This window comes from Pelodiscus sinensis, chromosome 1, assembly GCF_052426305.1.
Source record: "Pelodiscus sinensis isolate ZL-2025 chromosome 1, ASM5242630v1, whole genome shotgun sequence".
In the NCBI taxonomy this organism is placed as follows: domain Eukaryota; kingdom Metazoa; phylum Chordata; order Testudines; family Trionychidae; genus Pelodiscus; species Pelodiscus sinensis.
The window spans coordinates 282,224,256-282,230,170 of NC_143052.1; positions in this window are offsets into that span (position 1 = coordinate 282,224,256).

The following is a 5,915-nucleotide window of genomic DNA, read 5'->3' on the forward strand; positions in this document are numbered from 1 at the left end:
GGTGTTGGTTCTGTTAATTTGAAATTCAATTCACAGTTAATGTAGTAGCAGCCTTGAATTAAGCTGACATTTTATTAACAAGAAGTTTACACAAGATGTTATTTCAGTAAAAGTCTACTTTAGAAAATTAATTTCTAAAAATTTACAACTTTTCATTTTACTACTTTACTTTTTCTTTAAAATATTTTTTCACTAAAATGTTATTAATAAGAGAAGCTACAAATCTTAATGTAAAAGAAACCAAACCAAGCATTTGTTGAATGGTAAACTTCAGGTAAATCAGTAAAGATAATACTCCATCCATTTTGTATCATCTAAGCCCACATCTCCACTTATCAGACAATCAACACGCTGGTGATAGATCTTCCAGTGTTCAATTTAGCTGATCTAATAAAGACCTGCTAAATTGAATGCTCATAGTGCGCCCATTCTCTCTGTACTCCTCACTCTTGTGAGGAGTAAGGGAAGATGATATGAGTGTTTCTCCTGTCAACCTCCCACTATGGAGATGGTGACAAGATCAGTTTATGGTGTGCCTGCTCCAGCTCCATTATTTACATAGCTGGAGTTGCGTAACTTAAGCTGCCCTTCCCCCTACAGTGTAGACCTGTCCTTAGAGATTGTCAATTGTGGGGAAAGAAGGAGTTCTTCTAAAATTAGCCTACAGCAGCAACTTATTTCCAGACCATTCAATTAACTCTGTCTTCCTCAAAATAAAACCAGCTAATACCATATTTGATACCATCTAAGGGCATGTCTACACTAGGAAATTATTTCAAAATAACTTATTTTGAAATAATGATTCCCAAAATAATTTCATGTCCACACTACAGGGACACCTCTAAATTGGTCCGCGCCAGGCTTCCTAAATGTGTACACACCACCTCGAATTAGAGCAGGAGGAATCACTGGGAACCATTACGTTGAATGATTCTGGGGAGTAGATATTTCAAAATAGCAGCAATGGAGTGTCCACACTACCATTATAACTATTTTGAAATAAATGTTATTCTCATGGAAAGCAGGAGTTATTATTTTGAAATAGCCAGCCCCGTATTTCGAAATAATGGACTTGGTAGTGTGAAAGCTCAGCTGGTTATTTTGAAATAAGAGGAGTTATTTCAAAATAACTCCCTAGTGTAAACCAGGGCTAAGAGACTATCAAACAGTGTTGTTGTTGTTTTTTCCTTCAAAAATCTGTTTATAGCTAAAGTGAAAGGGAACAAGTGATGTTGTTAAGATAACATTTTATACTTATTTAATAATTTACAGTTCACATGTATTAACTAATTTTCTTTTTAAAACTTTATAAAAAGTTTAAAAAATAATTAACTTTGTTTGCTATGGTGCTAAGCAGTCTGATGTATCTGTATTACAAACTCCTGACCTTGTGTGAAACTCTTTAATGTTAGATAGTAACTGGGCTGTGTTAACACATTTTATTGCAGCATCCTTGGTTTGAATTCAGGTCACAGCACCAAATATGCCGTATGGATATTGATTTCAAAGGCCCAATGAGTTGAAGGTGTTTATAAATTCTCTCACAGTCTAACATTAAACAGTGATAGATAGATTCAGGGTTATTTTAAAACAGAATCCTTGATTTTACTTGGTTACTTGGAAAGCACCCAAAAGCATTCATTCAAATTGAAAGTGTATTGGTTAAACGTAAAAAAGAAGAAGAAATTCAAACAAGTGTTTATACCAAAACTGTGCTTGAGTGATTATGCAAAGCAAACAGTAAAACTTTATTACCCCTCTTTTTTTCTTTTTGGAATAAAAATAGTAGCCTCTATTTTCAGAGGAACCTTTCTCTGCTGAAAAGAAGGTTGATTTTATTCTCAGACCTGATGTGAGAAACATTCACTCTCCCTATTCTTTACAAAGAATCAGACAAAAGTGGTGGAGAGAACCAATAGAAAAGAGTGAAATGTAGCATTTCCTGATAATATTGGTATACTAAAACATTGGTTAGTTACAAGTGGATGTTTTAGCTGGCTAGATGCCATGGCACGTGCAGCGTGGGTCCTGATTAGTGACAATCTGATTAGGGCCATCATCTGCTTGGATCCTTTTCTTTTAGATGAAGCAGATTTATATGGATTCAGATTGATCGATTTTCAGGATTTAATGAAAAGCCAAGAAAATGAAACAGGGGGCAAAAAACATAATAAGGGAAGGGAATACAATACAGGATTTTACATGCCTTTGTGGTGCTGTTAATTAGATATCCCCATTGGTGGCCTGAGCATTGGATATCATGATAATGTAATGAATTTCAACAGTCATAGTTGAACACAGAGGGTTCATTATTACAGAATGTAATATACACAGCAGCATTATTACAGAATGACTGATGTTATTCCGAAACAACCTACTGCACACCTACACCACAAGCCCTTATTTTGAAATAATGTTGAGCTGGAGGACTTCTTACTCCAACTCATGGTGACCCTCATTTCACAAGGGGAAAGGGAAGTCAAAGGAAGAGTCAACTTCCTGCTGTGTAGACTGCGCCAAAAGCTGAATTAAGCTACTTTGATTTCAGCTATGCAAATTTAGCCCTGCTGTGTAGACGTATCCAGAGTTCATTCAGAAAGTGTAAGCCCAGCCCTGGTTCCACTCAGGATGAAAATCCTTGAGATGACTCAAGATGAGCTGAGATGATCTGCACTGCTGGCAGTGTAAGGGCTGAGAAGGGGGACTAGGCAGAGAGACTAGGTAAAGTGGGATGGGAGGTGGGGCATTGGATGAGAAGAGAGATTAAATGAACCGATAATGAATAAGGAAGCAGTGTTGTTCATTCCCCTCATGATTTTGTTCACCAATTAGGCCTAATATCTGTAATAACAATTTTTGGCTATTACCTTTTAATTCTACAACTTCTATTTTTTTGCAAAACATAGTGTCTGCAGTCCTGAAATTATATCAATATGGCCCTTTGGGTTTACATCATTCCAGCATCATTGTCTAGAACTCCTGTACTTGATATAATGTTCAAAAAAATAGACCCGCTAAATCAAACTCAGAAGGTGCCACTGTCAGTGCCAGTAGTCCTGCTTCTTACAAGGAGCAAGAGAAGCCGGGCCTCCTGCTTTGTGGACGGTGCAGAAACATGATATAAGATACGTTGACTCCAGCTACTCCATTTATGTAGCTGGAGTTGCATGTCTTACTTTGACTTTTCAATGTAGTATAGACCAGGCCTAATAGTGTGTATTATATCTTAAGAGAGGCTAACCTATGAATTATCTCACTATGCATTAAAAATTGCACAGACACACTTCCTTCTCATATGCTATTTCATCACATCTGTATTGTAATTCCAGCAACTGCTTATCTAGGAAAGTAATACTGGCTGTCTTTCAATAAAATTTAGCAGGTGCAAAGAGGAGACTTACCATCATGCCATTAGCTATCTTGCTATGGATTACTAGCCGATATTTTGTGAATTGCTACTTTAACACAATATTAATCTGAAAATAATGGCCAGAAAAAGTTTTAATTCAAGAAATTGATATTTTTATGAGTAAAAAATTTCACCTATGTCAAATGGATGATTCTCTCATGGAAACTTTGTATTTTCCAAAAAAATTTCAAAGTAATTACTTTTATTTAGCTTTTTTTTTTAAGAAAACTGCAAAATGGATTTTTTTAGTGTTAACAAGGGCCTTTTCTCTCTCTACATTTCTATACCTTCATGCCCTTAAAGTGTATTTTTATTTAGTACTACATCAGCATGCAGAATAATGAGTGTAAGACTCCTAAAACTGAACTCCTATAGCTTAGGTCTAAAACACAGTATAAAATGAAAAGCAACCTAGAAGTATAATATTGCAATCCAATTCCTGACTTACTTTGGGCTTTTGATTACACTGAGTTTGTAGAGCCAAGCTATTGAATTTCTATCTTAACATCCATATATTTATTATACTGCTGGGAAAGAAAGGAAAAGAGATAATAAATAACTTAAGAGGCTAAGTTTCATCTATCTCTAATCCTGAGAGCTTTTCCACTGTGAGGAGCGTCTACACTGCACTGTTGGTGAAAATAAGATACACAATGTTATTTTGAAATAGTTTATTTTTAAAGTTGGTGCTGTCTACACAGCACTCATTTTGAAATAAATTGCTATTCCAAAATGTCCCTTACGCCTCGCGGAATGAAGTTTACAGTGACATTGGAATAGTAAACCTGTTATATTTCAAAATAATGGGTGTGCTCGAAAGACATGGAATGGATATTTCAGGATCCTGAAATAGCGCTTCAGTGTAGACGTAGCCTGAATGTCCATTCTAAGGAACATAACGCATACTGTTGTGTGCAGAGAAAATTACCTTTGCTCAAGTATTCAGTTTTCCTAGTAGTTCTTCCTAATATGTTGAAACTGAAGACCTCAAACTAATATTGAATTATTTAGATAATTTCCCATATTCAGTGGATGACAGGCAATTAATTTCTTGATTTATTGTTAACTAAATCTTTGATTCATGATTACATGTGAAGAGTAATTAGGGTATGTTTCCACTGCAATTGAAAGCATATGTCCTAGCTTGGGAAAACAGACATGCACTACTTCTGCTTCAGCAAGTGTATAAAAATAATAGGATAGCCAGGGATAATACAGACTATGGCTTGAGCTAGCTACCCGGGTATGCTTTTAACGGTGTCTGAGCATATTTGCAATCACTCAGCTAGCTCAAGTTGCCACCTGTGTTACCTCCAGGTGCAAGGTTGTTTTCAGTGGGTTAGCTCTAAAACATCTAGTATGTGTCTGTCTACCCATCTGGAGAAGCACCCCTCTAATAACTGTGGAAACACACACTTGTACATAGTGGAAAGCTCTATCAGGAGAACTTGCGAAATCCTTACTGGCAAGTACCCAGGAGCCCAGTGATTAGGGCACTATGCTGGGAAAGGGGGCACCCAAGCTTTGTATGGGGAAAGAGCATAGGACTGGGTGGAAAAGGATTGGAAGGATGAAGGAAACCTTGCATGTGAAAAAAGTGTTTGTAACATGTTTTTTAGGGGTGGGTAGAGTCCTAAGCAAGGGGCATCCCATATCTAGCTCGAAATTTTTGAGAACCCCTTCATATTTTGGCAACATATTACTGACAGCTTGTTTCCTTTCTTCATGCCAATATAGGAAGTCAGATATTTCAATCCTATACTTCCCAAACTCCCATTTACTTCCAATAGGAATTGCTGGAGCACAAAATCAGGATCAGCCACATAGTGCTTGCCCTTGTACTTAACGGCTTCCTTAGATAAATAACTTTACTTCAGTATTTTCCCTAGAGTATGTACAGGTAAAGTAAGACTGAAGACACTCACTAATGTAATCTATTTATCTAAGAGTTATATTTGGACCCAACAGTGAAGGAGATAGAAACAGGGGGAGCTGATTTAAACACAGCTATCTTCTGTGGTGACCTTATTTTTCTGGCATCAAACATGAGCAAATGGAACTGAGGATCTGCGCTGAGTACAGAGTGCCTAACCATTTAAAAGGGCAGGATACCACATTACTCAACCCTACCTTAAAATACTTTCCATACATATACATTATTCAGAAGCTTCAGGGGGTAGCCGAGTTAGTCTGTACAGGATAAATTTAAAAAACAACAAATGGTCTGCAAAAGTGACGAGGAGTCCTGTGGCACCTTATAGACTAACTGAAGTGTAGGAGCATAAGCTTTCGTGGGCAAAGACCCACTTCGTCAGATGCATGTAGACTACATGCATCTGACGAAGTGGGTCTTTGCCCACGAAAGCTTATGCTCCTACACTTCAGTTAGTCTATAAGGTGCCACAGGACTCCTCGTCGCTTTTGCAGATTCAGACTAACACGGCTACCCCTCTGATACTTAACAAATGGTCTGGTAACACTTTATAGACTAACAAAACATGTAGAT